This window comes from Periplaneta americana, chromosome 15, assembly GCF_040183065.1.
Source record: "Periplaneta americana isolate PAMFEO1 chromosome 15, P.americana_PAMFEO1_priV1, whole genome shotgun sequence".
Taxonomy (NCBI): Eukaryota; Metazoa; Arthropoda; class Insecta; order Blattodea; family Blattidae; genus Periplaneta; species Periplaneta americana.
In genome coordinates this window covers 52686512-52701227 of record NC_091131.1, presented here as the reverse complement: position 1 = coordinate 52701227, position 14716 = coordinate 52686512, and the positions used below count along the sequence as shown (strand labels likewise).

The window sequence follows — 14716 nt, the reverse complement described above, 5'->3', positions numbered from 1 at the left end:
TAGATTATGAGGATGCCTCGATTGTAAACAATGGACGAGGTTCGTTTACCTCTGAACTTGGACTAGGGGTCCAACAAATTTGTATATATGACTGCAGTTATTTGCAGACCGGACAGCAGTAGAGGATACAAGTTGGAACGACAAGAAGACAAACATTCTTGTTTGTTTCCTAGCGTGTAGCTGGAGGTCAAAGGGGGTAGAGGACAAGGGCAATAAATCACGAGCCGTGCTTGATGTAAAACTAAACTAAGTAAACATATTTAATTACAACTATACTGAAGTCAGAAAATGAAAACTAGGTAAAAAAAAAGCAATGTAAAATAAATCCAAGTGTAATAAAAATGAATCAAACTAGATTTAATAAAATTAATTGAAGACGATTTAAAGTGAGCACAACTAATAAAAATGGAGAAAACAAAAGAAAGTCGCATGAAATGAAATGAGCAAAGTATGCGAATAAATTGAACCTAACTAAATATAGTTTTAATTAAATTGCAATTCAAATAAAAAAATGAAGAATTGGTAGGAAAGGTAAAGTGCGATAAGGCAGAATGCACATATAACTAAGTTAAGCTAAAATACGAATTTCCAGCTAAGCTACATAAGAGCAAAAGGACAACGGACGCTATATGAGAGAATGTAAAGCGTGGCCTTTAACAAACATGATATGACAAAGATTTCCATAACCATTATTAAATTCACTGCACAGAAATTTATATAAAATAATAATAATAATAATAATAATAATAATAATAATAATAATAATAATAATAATAATAATAATAATAATAAGGAGCATCCTAAATTAAATGAAGCACGATCACTTAAAATAACATTTGAAGTAAATCTAATTTGTATCTTAACCCTAAGTTAGAACTAAAAACCCTAGAGTATGATATGTTCATACATGCACAAGTAGCTTTCAGCACTACACTCATTTCGCTGTCAACTCACTCACTACACTGGTACTACGACACATTTCATTGATACTATCCTGATGTCACTAACACTTCAAAAACATTTCACAATACTTTGCACTACTGTACCACTATAAATTATAAAATTGCACTGACACAAACACACTTTACTTACGCAACACACTTCACTGACAAAACACACTTCATACTTCACTGACACAACACACTTCTTCACTGATACAATACTTAAAATAACAAAACATCAATTACACCATTTAAATAGTGTATATAATATACTATACTACCGTCTATTAGTTAAAGTCCTTAAGTCTATTTTTAAATACATTTTTTGTTATTGGTAAAGCCTTTAGTAAGTCTGCAGGTAAAGATTCCAGTCCCTGATAGTACGATTGAGAAAAGAAAATTTTCCAGTGTCCGTCCTCTGTTTTCTTTCCCTCAATTTATATGACAATAATAATAATAATAATAATAATAATAATAATAATAATAATAATAATAATAATAATAATAATAATAATAATAATAACTGCCATTTCATTATTTCGTCAAGGATTGTGAGTAGTGCTGCTTATGATTAGGTTTTCTCCGGAGCGGTTGTTAGCGCGCTTTCAATCGGAGACCTCCGGTTGTCTCCGATTGATGCAGCGCAGGTTGTATATGTGCTGTGGTCCAGACATACACTTTCCGCTGAGAATTCCTTTAATCGGATCAGGTAGTGATTCGAGTCCGCTGACGTCCGCGTATCTTTTAAAATAAGTTCTAATTTGTTGTTGTTTAATCTCTCTTTTATGTTAATCTCTCTCTCTTTCTTCGGCTCTTTTTTTTGTGTTGCTTAAAGTGCTACGTTAGCTGACAGATTTTTTTCTAGTTTTGAAATTCATAGTATATGTGGAAAGTCGTATTAGTTTTATGTCATTGATCAAATTAATAACATTCAATCTAACTGCAAAACTAATGCAGAAGTAAAGCTTTTCAGTAGCTAATGTAAACATTTATACTTTAATTCCCCTAGAAACTCTCGTTTAATCGCAAACAGGGCTTGTCAGTTATTATTCTAATCGGTTTAGTTTAACGTAAAATATATTAAGGGAGCTTCAGGATGAAACAAAAGAAATGTGGGCTATCAATGGAATAAAGTTTACTGTCCAACATAATTTATTCAGATTCTTCACCGGACAGGATTGTGATTATTGTGTTAAAGGGTGTCAGCATTTGAACTGCCTCTTCTAAAACGCGCCACTCCTGCTCTGTAATAAAAATATAAGTGGATATCAACTTAAGGATAATTGTAATTATATTATTATCAGATGTTTCTTTAGTTTCATTCAGAAATATTTTAATCCAAACAGTAAAATATAACTCAAGTTGTCTAAACAGTAAAATATAACTCAAGTCATCTTGTAAATATTTCATTTGTTTTTTATTGCCTCGAAAGTTACGTTTTAGAGAGATTTCAAGTTTTTTTTTCACAGACTGTGAGCGTTTGGGAACAATAGCACTAAAACAATTTAAAACGAAATCGTATCAAATGTTTTGCGTAATTGTTTTCAAGTTCGCGATTGTGCGATGGCTTCAAATGGTCTAACAAATTCGAAGTTCCACCATCCTTAGAGTAAATTCGCCCACATAGTTTACAGTGTGCAACTTTATTATTACCTTCAACTAAATTAAAGAATTTCCATGCGACGGATATCCGATTTGGTGCAATTTTATTCCCCTCACAACTACCGTCAGTCCGTACGCGCCGGTCGTCCTTGAGCTAACTGTCGCCTCGCTCCGAACCACCGCATCCCTCCGTGTGTCCCCTGTTCCACCTACGGTAGTATCGGAGATCACCGGTGGAGAGTTTTATTCATAATCTCCGATTCCTCCGCGGTAGTAGTCACTCCGATGAGCAGCACTGATTGTGAGACATCGAGTAGACTTTGAAAACAGAGAGTGTTTGATAAGCAATCGATATGGCAGTGGGACTTTAAGAGAGTACAGTCTACCTGAAATTTGTGTATTTAATCTTAATGTGTAAACGTGACTTTTTAGTTAACGAGTATGACGGAAAAACTCCAGGTGATAGTTGACGAATGAATTAAAAATTTAGAATTAAACGAAGCATTAGTATTTCAAGGAGTAACGTACGTACAAATGAAAAGGAAAAATATCAAAGCAATAATGCACAAACAAGGAAGAAATTAGGGTAGGAACAGCAATGTAAAAACATGAGGTAAATAATATTAGAAGCAAAATTGAAAAGTACAGGGATGATTAAAATCGTGTACTGGCGGTGAGTTATTTTTAAGCTACGTATTACAGTGTAATTTTAAAATAAAACATAGCAAACAAAATTTATTTGATTGATTTGCAGTAATCATTACTGTTAATTATTCATGTTTGTAAGGCTTAAAAAAGCTTTGTACGAAAAACAAATCAGTTTTAGTTCTGCAGTAAATGTGATTTTTTTTCAACACTGCCGCAAAAATATCTCTGGCTACTACTGCTGTTATGTTATTGGATTTTTAATTAACTCCTGATAGATTAATTTCCAGCGAGTATAGGAAAAATGCAATGCGTTACATATGTATTGGCTATTATGATGAAAGGGGTGGACAACAGTAACACCTGCATATTCAGTTGCGAGGTAACATACCAACAGATCGCACGCTTTGGTTGACATATTTCGTAGCTCAATCATATTATGACGGTTTCTCAACAAATGTCTGTCTAGTAGTTGTTGTACCTTTCGCGGATGTTCTCGGGTTCAAATGCTACCGAGGGTGATAGGTATTCAAGGACGATAAAAATTATCAGCATGGCTTCCTTGTGCGCAAAAAAATTAAATCAATCCATCAATCAAAAGACAGTTGTGACGCAAGAGTGAATTGTAATGGCAGACAGAGTAATTATCTCGTTCCTCCATGTTGATTTTAGAATGAGTGAATTCATGGGAAGAGAAGTAATACCGGAAGGCTTGTCTCGTATGTTAACAGCACGTAAAATAAACCTGTGCGTAAATGAGAGGGATCCAGGCAAATTTTACCACCCATATAGAAATTAAATTCTGGGAAGTGCAAGATGGACTCGTGAATGCCTGAAGTAAGTGTGGGTTTGTCTTACTCTTCGTTTTTAATCCATCTAAATGAACAAGGATTTGATATCATACAGACTGTATGAAATTTATGTTGAAGAAATGGTCTGTAAACTAGATTTTTTAATTACTTAGATTTCCTCTGCCATTGTCATTCTATCATTGTTTCATTATTGCTATCTATCGTTGTTTTATTATTGCTATACCGTGTTATTGAATAACCTTGTACACGGTGTGCGGGACGAATATTACCGATAAGAAAGTTTTATAATTCAGTAACTAATAAACTTATACAAATGCCGTTTGCTGCAAAAGACACAGGAAATGACCAAATTTTTATAGTGGTAGTACCGTAATTCCAGTCCTCGTGATTTACACTATATACTCAACTATTATTAAGTTTCATGTTAACGACACTGTTATTATATTCAATGTTGCTGACATTTCGGTGTTGATACGTCTGCCGAGCCACACCAGATGCACATGTGGACATTTTTGATCACCATAGAAACTTGGTGAGTTCTTCTGTCTTTTTCAGGAAGCAGCACTTGAATAAATTTATTAGCTGTTGAGTTACAACATTTTCTTATCGATAGTGTTCTTCCCGGACACTCTGTATTTAATATTTAAAAGAATAGGTCAAATAAACATGATAGTGATTTTATAATAATATAATATGACAATGTTAGGTGATTGGGCAGCTCAGTTGGTAGAGCAACTGGCTAGGAACTGGAAGATCTCGGGTTCAATCCCGGGTCGTGGCTGGAATTTTCTCGTTGTCTAAACTTCTACAGCCTCCTGTCAAATTTGAGTAACGAGTCTTAAGCCGGTCGGAACGTAAAGGCTGGTCCACAATAAACCGGGAACGGAAACGACAACGAGAACGAGAACAGAAATATTGTTAAAATAAATGTATTTAAATGTGAGCATTCACAATTAATTTTCACGTTTCCGTTCCCGGGCTCCGGTAAGCTCTCGTTAACTGTGAATGCTCACATTTAATAGTACATTATGCAACGAGCCTATAATGGTAGTAATTAAGACGCAAGTATGTTTGTTTATGAAACGAGCGCAAGCGGGTTTCATAATTTTCATACGAGCGTCTTAATTATCATTATAGGCAAGTTTCATACGACTTTTTATGCTCGACCATATTTCTAACTTGAAATTATTCAAAATTAGGTCATGTTATGGTTATGTGCGAACTGACCTGAATTGTGAGATGTGCGCAGACGCGAAAGTATTGATTTTTTCCGAGGCCGAATGTCATTGACCTTGATAGAGAATAAGATGAACATTAGTCTGATATAACCTGGAAATTGATTTAGAATTGAAAAACGAGATGACAAATTGAATTTATTTGAATATTATTTACAATTAACGCTAATTATTATAGTAACAGAACATAACCTTCTGCGACAGTATTGGATTTCAAACTTCCATGACTTTTCGCTAATTGTCTTTCGATTGCATATCCGAGAATAATCGATACTTGCGGTTTTATAACGGTACAAAGGTGACTTGTCATTGGCTGAACACCTGAACTTTAATGAATAGGTGTACTTTAATGAGGTGCATTAAAGGGCTACTACCAGGTGTATAATTACTACATTTCGGCATGGTCGAGCATAAATACATTCATTTTGACAATATTTTCGTTCTCGTTCTTGTTGTCGTTTCCGTTCCCAGTTTACTGTGGAACAGCCTTAATTCCAACTATACCACATCATTCCAGAGCCGAGATAAAGAAAACATGGGACTCTACCTTCATGTCTTCATTCGCCTTCATGGTGTGTAAAGGGGATATCATCACCTTCATTTCCTGAAGTACTTCACAATTTCATCTATCATTCTCATTCTACCGATGCTTCATTATAAAATGATTCCCCTGTAGTCTTTACAATAAAAATAGGTGTTGAGTAATGAACAAAGAGTTCCCACTACCATGACGGTGATGATTATAAAGATGATAACTGTGATTCTTTGATGATTTTGATGACTGGTTATTGTTAATGTTTATTACGATGATGAGAATAATTATGACTCAGCTAATGGTGCGCAGAATGATAAAAACAAGATATCAAATATTTTTATTCCGGACAAGTATTGGAAATCCTGTATGTGAGACGACTGTAGACTATAAGTACAATACAGTTTCCATCTTCGTATCACATTCCTTGAATCACAATGTCTGATTCATAACTGTTTTCTGCTTTTCTAGTAGTCTAGCAACAAGTCTGTCCTGACGAAGTTTGTGCATAGGACTATGAAGTAATTTCCATACCGAAATAACACAATTCCTTCGAAGTGATTAAATTCTGAGGATTCGCCGCATTCCTCGGGGCTCGAGAACCAAGTTCTTGGGATCGAATTCCAGTGCTACAAAATTTGTTTAATAATTTAATCATTTTCAATAATTGCGCCCAACTTGAAATCTCTCTGACTTAGCCTTCCAGTTCGTACCAGAGAAGCGACTTCAGCCCAATTTCTAGCGGACACACTTTCGACAGCCAATATCCAAGTTAAAATCAATGAATATGTCAAGATGAAATTTTTGGAAAAGATTTTCTCCAAATACTTTCAACACCCTGCTATCATTTCGCCATGTACAGTTACACTAAAATTCGGTTATTTGGGTTGTTAAAGTGGAGAAATTGCACGAATTTTCTAAAAACAAATTCAATTTGATATTAAATTTATCTTTATTCAACAATTTCTCGTCAACTTAGTGGCAAGTTTACCATTCTCGAAATTCTTAATCACTTCCAATTTTTGTTTTATTTTTATAATCATTATTTTACGTTGAAGGAAATAGTAAACACATACGTATAATATCACCATTAATTCGAGAAAAATTCGTTCCGGCACCGGGAATCGAACCCGGAACCTCTCAGTTCTGCGCGCTGAGCGCTCTTTCCAACTGAGCTATGCCGGGACACGATCCACGGTGCCGGTCGAACTCCTCTCGTAATGTTTACGGCCTACTACCTACATTTTAGACATATATATATAATAATAATAATAATGATATATATATATATATATATATATATATATATATATATATATATATATAGGCTTAAGTCATATATGCAGGAGCGCATATTTAATGACTTTATGGCCATACGTATATCTTAGACATATCTTTAACGAAGAAGAAAGTAACGACATTTAGAGATACCGATAACCTGCGGCAATATTATTTCACAAGTAAATCAGTTTAACTACCTTAGATATAACGTGTCCCGCGCAGAGGAAACGGCCAGAAAAAAAGTTGGGAAGACCAAAATCCATGAAGGAGAAAAAAATCGGATTGGTTTTTAAACCTTCAAGTTGATGATGTGATGACCTTACGTTTTCAGCTATGAAAAGACATGTAAAACCAGATATAACTGACATTTCGCCGAGAAACCAACTAAACAGAAAGGTCTCAATGTTTCACGCCTGCAGCTGCGGGGTTATTTTAACTTTTAGACCTATAGGCCTCGCGTACGATGCTTCAAGTAAGTTGCATGCAAATAGGAGCAGATGCCTGTCATGAACTGAATGCGGGCGGTATTTTATTGTCACTATCGTTCATGCATTGCGAGTTAAAAAAAGAACGCACAAATTGCCCTCAAACACAATAATCCAGACACGAGTAATCGGGAGTTTGCTGTATCCATATCATCGGAGCATGAAACAACTACTACGACACCGTCTCATATCCCTATTATCTAATGGACCGAGATTCGCTCTGCTATAGGTACTACGAGATTCCTGGTGACAAGCGACCGGGGCAGTGAATCTAAACCGATGGGCCGTGCCCTGCTAGAGGCCCAAAGAGTACTTAATGGGAAGCCGCGAACATAATAATAATAATAATAATAATAATAATAATAATAATAATAATAATAATAATAATAATGATAATATAATAATAATAAAAATTATGAAATTATAAAGATAATAACAATATAATGGCAATGTTAATAATAATAATATAATAATAATATAGTAATAATGATAATATAATAATAATAATAATAATAATAATAATAATTCTGAAATTATAATGATAATAACAATATAATGACAATGTTAATAATAATATAGTGATAATGATAATATGAATATAATGATAATAATAATAATAAAAATTATAAAATAATAATGATATAGCAACAATATAATGATAATAATAATATAGTAATAATGATAATAGTAATATAATGATAATAAAATAATAAAAATAAACATTATAACATGATAATAATAATAATAATAATAATAATAATAATAATATAGTAATAATGATAATATAATAATAATAAAAATTATGAAATTATAATGATAACAATATAATGACAATGTTAATAATAATATAGTGATAATGATAATAGGAATATAATAATAATAATAATAATAATAAAATAATGATATAGCAACAATATAATGATAATAATATAGTAATAATGATAATAGTAATATAATGATAATAAAATAATAAAAATAAACATTATAAAATGATAATAATAATAATAATAATAATAATAATAATAATAATAATATAGTGATAATGGTAATAGTAATAAAATGATAATATAATAATAAAAATTATAAGATGATAATGATAATAATATAATGAAAATAATAAGGCGGAATTCTTTATCCTGATGATATGGTTAGAAAAATAAAATACTGAGTTATGAGACAAATGATCGGTAATTTTTTTCTACACATACGTTCTCTCACTTAGGAGGTTGGCTCTTTACGTGCCTTAAGTGTGTGCCCCAGACCTTTCAGCTTCATTTACGAATGAAAAAAAAAAAAAAGGAATATTTTGATCGCCCTTAAAATTTTTGTCCTCGGTCGGGTCTGAACTTGAAAACGTCTTATTTAATCTATCATCAAGAACAACTTATGCATACATACATACATACATATATACATACACACATACAGTCCACACCTGTGGAGTAACGGTTAGCGCGTCTGGCCGCGAAATCAGGTGGCCCGGGTTCGAATCCCGGTCGGAGCAAGTTATCTGGTTGAGGTTTTTTCCGGGATTTTCTTTTCCCTTAACCCAATTGAATAAATGCTGGATAACTTTCGGTGCTGGAACCCACACTCATTTCACCGGCATTGTCACCTTCATCTCATTCATACGCTAAATAACCTACAACATACATACATACATAAGTGTTCTGTCCATGGACAGGTCTTTCACTGCGAACCCAGCATTTTAAATTCTTTCCTATTTTCTGCCTTCCTCTTAGTTTCCGCATATGATCCACATATCTTAATGTCGTCTTTCATCTGATACGTACCTTCTTCCGCCCCGAACTCTTTTCCTGTTCACCATTCCATCCAGTGAATCTTTTAGTAAGCAGTTTCTTTTCAGCCATATGACATGATGTGTCTTTTCACGGTAAAAGATTCCGGACATAAGCACTTATAATGGAACGATACATAAAGAATTTCATTTTAGAATGTCATCTTTTGCGTATCGAACCCAGCTCTCAATGATAAGAGGTTGCCAACTATGACTGGGTTTAATTTCCTGTGATCAAGAGGGAGACATAAATTTGAACCACATGTCAGAAAAGTAGGCTAACGTAAGTCACATGTGAAATGCACGCAGAAGATCCTTTGCGCTTAAAACTATGCTAATTCATAGGTAACGTGCGAGATCTGTGCTGCAGCTGGTTGTGAACGAAGTCTATTCATAGCACGACACAGATGTGCAAGAGGAGAGACATCAGAGCTGAAGGCCAGGGATCGATTTACAGTGAGGGTGGGAGATTTTTCTGCTGCCGGGTCGTTAATGACATGCACCTCCTTTAGACAGAAACGAACAGTTTAGCTGGATGCATCCTTCATTTGAAGTTATAGTTAATGCGCAATATAGGAATAGATCTTACAATGAAAGGTAATTAATATTGTATTATCCATTCTACTTACACTCAACAATGCTAACGCACTAGCATCTCAATTTCCAAGAGAAAAGAGTACGGATAAAAAATATACATGACATTCACTGCACTTCAAATTTTTACAGTTATGCGTTATAGAAGTTTAATAGTTACATGTCGTGTCTGGGTTTGGATGACAAGGCTGTAATTTCCCGGCCTGCTAAACACCAAGCCGTGAGAGTCCCGCTATTGTTAAGTCTGTGACCGTAACAAAGTGGCTTCGTGGCGATGCTCCTTCCACTTGATTCACTTCAGTGTGTCAGTCAATATTAACTTAGAAGGAGCTGGCCGTACCATTCACGCAATGACCCAGAAAATACAAGAGTCAAGGGGTGGAACTGACTCAATATTGAGCTTGTTCGTGGTCAGTACATACCGCAATGCTACAGGTTATTGTATGACATAAACATAAACCATATTCGCGGTTGTGGCTACGGATGCAGTGGACCACAGGTTCGCTTCCCGGCAGGGAAATGGAGATTATCTCCCTGCCCCTTATTTTGCATTTACATATGTGTTTATTTATGCCATCATAAGGTTTTATGTGAAAGTAGCTTCTAGAATTCATAATCCTTCGAGTTTTTCTACAGTGAATAAATTACACGACGAAAACAACATATATCATAATATAGTGGGAAAATACTTACCTTCTTAGTTATTAGGCCATTTCAAATTCAAATTAAATATTTTTAAGGAAATTAAATAATGTGTATGCTTTCCGACAACTAGAACATACTGTATTTATTGAAATAAAAGGCGAACTTCAAATGATATCCAAGCTGAAGCTTCAGGTATAGGTTACTTAGCGTCGATGGGATTGGTGATAGCAAGATGGTATTTGACGAGATGAGGCTGAGAATTCGCCACAGGTTACCTGACATTTGCCTTACAGTTAGGGAAAACCTCGGAAAAAATTAAAGCGGGAATCGAACCTATGCCCAAGCGCAACTCCAGATCAGGAAACAAGCGCCTCAGCCGACTGAACTACGCCGGTAGCCGAAAAGTGTTGTTTTAACAATGTAACATAACAAAGAAATAATAAATAAATTTGGTATTTATGCAGTGAAGGAAATCAATCTCACGTAGTGTATTGGTGAACTGACAGAGTGCGACATAAAATAATAAATATAAACTTAATGGAATCTCAGAAACCTTAGGGCTTTATTATTAATCTTTTATGCATTATATGTTATCCGTGATTTCAATTCCCCGTTATTTTCCCGGATAATCGAGAGATGGTTTTAGGCTATAACTATTGAAGACTAGCATGAAAGCCGGGAATAAACTAATCTAGCGGCATTGTTCCCATAGTTTTCATACTGATACTTTACATCTCCAGGATATATCTATAAAAATTTTAAATTCCTCTTTGTTAACTGTAAGTCATCATTTGTACAGTCACGAATAATTAATTATTCGGTTTTAGGAATGGCTGCTAAAATATAAGAAAAAAGAAAACTTAACTATGTAGAATATTGTTTTTTAAATATGTATATATATACAGGTTAAATCATAAGTAATGGCATTAATTCCAAGGGGGTTATTCTTTGAGATATTTTAAACAAAAATATTTCATATAGTTTTGCTTGTTTTTGATTCCTTTTCGAGAAAAAAATTATTTTATATGAAATATTGGAGAGAGCAATGTATTGCGATAATAAATTATCGAAAGAATTTCAGTTTTTTTCTTCAAATATGCAGAAATTTGACCTGAACAAATGTAAATTTTTAATTCTGAAAACGAATTTTAAAATGTTACATATATATATATATATATATATATATATATTTATGTGACTGTAGCCAAACAGTACCCCTTGTTATAGGGCAGCTATTTCTTTCCCGAATCTCTATCTGGTCGGCGAAATCCCAGCTAATTTCCACTCTTCTATAATCTCGTAACTACGATATTACTAAGATGGATTTTTTTTATCGCTCAGCACTGTGGAAATAGACGACCCTATATCAGCAAGAGACATTCCTATTTTATTTTCTGTGGTAGTTGATGTACAAATGAAATCCGTAACAATCTTGAGTTGGAGATCGTTTATCCAATTAGACGCGCGTGGGGGTTACGAACATAATGATACTTCGTCTAGCGAGAGTATCTTGCGATTAACGTCCTAAACAACACGATGCGATGTTACTTTTAGATACAGACGCATGTTCATAGCCGAGACCACCATAAATTAAGACGTAATTACGCCTGCGTCATGGGCAATGGGAATCGCGCGATGTGCTGTTTCAATTGGCTTTAAAATTACGATATTTTTATTGGCATCCGCTTAATCTTTGGATAACGGCCATGATGCGGCCATATGGCAATCCTGTCCGGTCATAAAATTTCTTACTAAGTGTATCGCTAGAAATATAACTTCAAGACTTTAACACAGGTGCCAACTGTAGGCGTTTCCAAACAACACATCTTTTTAGATAAGTCCGTTAATCCATGCGTGATTCTATGGTTGCATGTGGAGAGAATAATTTACAGGAATTTCAGTCCAGCAATGATACGGAAATTGAGTTGTTGTTTAGTCAACTGTCCGAAGACAGGTCTGAACTTCACAGGAGATACCAAGAAGGCACCACTTATGAGGCAACTAGTAGTAGTAATAGTAGTAATAGTCCTGGTCACTCCGCAGGGAAGCAAAAGGCCTTGATGAAAGCACGCCATCGTACTCTATTTTTCGCCAATGCTTTAATTTCTTTCCAGCTTTTCCCTGCCTGTTTAGCCTCATCTCTAATTGTGTTGCTCCATGTTATTTTAGGTCTTCCTCTTCGTCTGTTTAGTCCTTGAGGGTTCCAATCCAGAGCCATTTTAGTGATGTTATCATTTTTTCTCCTTAGTACAGGCCCAATCCACTTCCATTTTCTGAATTTGATTTTTTTGTTGATTTCGTGCTGATCTGCTCTTCTCTAGAGTTCCTTATTAGTTATAATCTCTGGCCACCAAATACTCATGCTGTTCTTCAAGCAACGATTTATAGACTTGCAATTTCTTTCCAATTTGTTTCCTTGCCTTCCAAGTTTCGCAACAGTATTATGAGGCAACTAAGTAAGGAGATATTGGGCTAAAGTGGCCAGTTCCTTTCCACATCCATTGCATACATAATCGATTAGCTATATATTAGGCCTACACTAGACAGAACTTCTGTTTCCATGGTACCACGAGTGACGTCAGAGTAAACTTTTCTCTCTTGTGTCTCGAACATAGACGTTTGACGTCAAAAAATTATTCAACTGAGTTGAGGTTCTTTATCATATGATTTCTTTCTGGATCACTGCCATAAAATCGTTATCACCACGAAATCTTGACCATCATCATAATCATCATCATCATCATCATCATCATCATCATCATCATCATCATCATCATCATCATCGTCGTCGTCGTCCGTTTACAAGCAAAACACGTTAAGTCAAAATCATTACTTCTGACAAAAAAGACGTTTGAAAGTTCTTGAAAAACTGAATGCTCAAAATATTATTTTTATCGAGTTGTTTCTTTTTACGTGTATTTCATTTTTAAATTCTAACTTTAATGTATACACATCCATTATGTACATTATATACGCTTTTTTTTTCTCAGAAGTAATACCGTTGATTTGTGTTTTGCCTGTAAACCGACATCATTATCATCATATAACTTCAGGGATTGCAGTCTTTCACCACACGAGAATTATGTTCCTGGACATTCGCAAATACTGAAGCCCTTTTGTAATATGGTTAGTATGGAAACAAAGTTATCCCTTACGACAATACAGGACAAACTCAAACCAAGCGATACGTAAGTGACTGTGTGGGAGAGTTTCTAAATTCTGTGGAATAAATTTTAGCTTCATGCTTAGAGGGAAGTGGCTGGCAAGCTGTTTTAATGAAGTACGGTACTGCAGATCTGCCCCGGAGGTTTCCGGAGGGTAGCTAACATCAGCCCCCACATCCTCACCTTGTTCTAAATATAAGACAAAACAGAGGAAGCGGGAACGATCGTCAAACTTTACTTTCAGGGCGAGAGCAAACATCGCAAAAGTGGCGCCACCGTGACCACTATGGTCAAATAAGGAACTTCCTCTCGATCTTGTGTAAATATTGGTCTCGGTAGGATTGGATTCGTGTCTATTCCCAATGGATACCAGACCTCTGGACTCTCCCTCAGTGAATCGCCACAAAGTACAAAAGCTATGCGTAGCCTAGATAAAAAAAATAACAATAAAAGGGAGGGGCAGGACATTCATAGGATCCCGTAATTGGGTGAAGCGTTTATGCTTTTGGTTGGGTGTTACTGTGTTATTTACATTTTAGGAATTTTATTGATTCTTATTTATAAGAATTTTGAACATAGTTGAGAGTGCCCACACCTGTGGAGTAACTGTCAGTGCGTCTGGCCGCAAAACCAGGTGGCCCGGGTTCGAATCCCGGTCGGGGTAAGTTGCCTCGTTGAGATTTTTTCCGGCGTTTTCCCTCAACCCAATACGAACAAATGCTGGGTAACTTTCGGTGCTGGACCCCGGACTCATTTCACTAGCATTATCACCTTCATTTCAGACACTAAATAACCTAGATGTTGATACAGCGTCGTAAAATAACCCAATAAATTAAAAAAATAAAATAGTTGAGAATGAAATAAACTTAATGTAATTTCTGTGTTATATTATGAAGGATTATTTTCACTTTATTTCTATATAGAATTTACGTCATATATCTGTAAGTATTTACAACGGAAGTACTGTGTTTAATCTGTATTG

General features: G+C 34.9%; 1 protein-coding gene and 1 non-coding gene across 2 annotated transcripts in view; both read right to left on the bottom strand.

The window, feature by feature from the left end:
• Positions 1–14716, bottom strand: part of LOC138714927 (uncharacterized) — a 285934-nt gene that overhangs the window by 88992 nt on the left and 182226 nt on the right. The window lies entirely within an intron of this gene.
• TRNAA-CGC (transfer RNA alanine (anticodon CGC)) lies at positions 6877–6953 on the bottom strand. The gene has a single exon. It is a non-coding gene; the product is annotated as a tRNA-Ala (tRNA).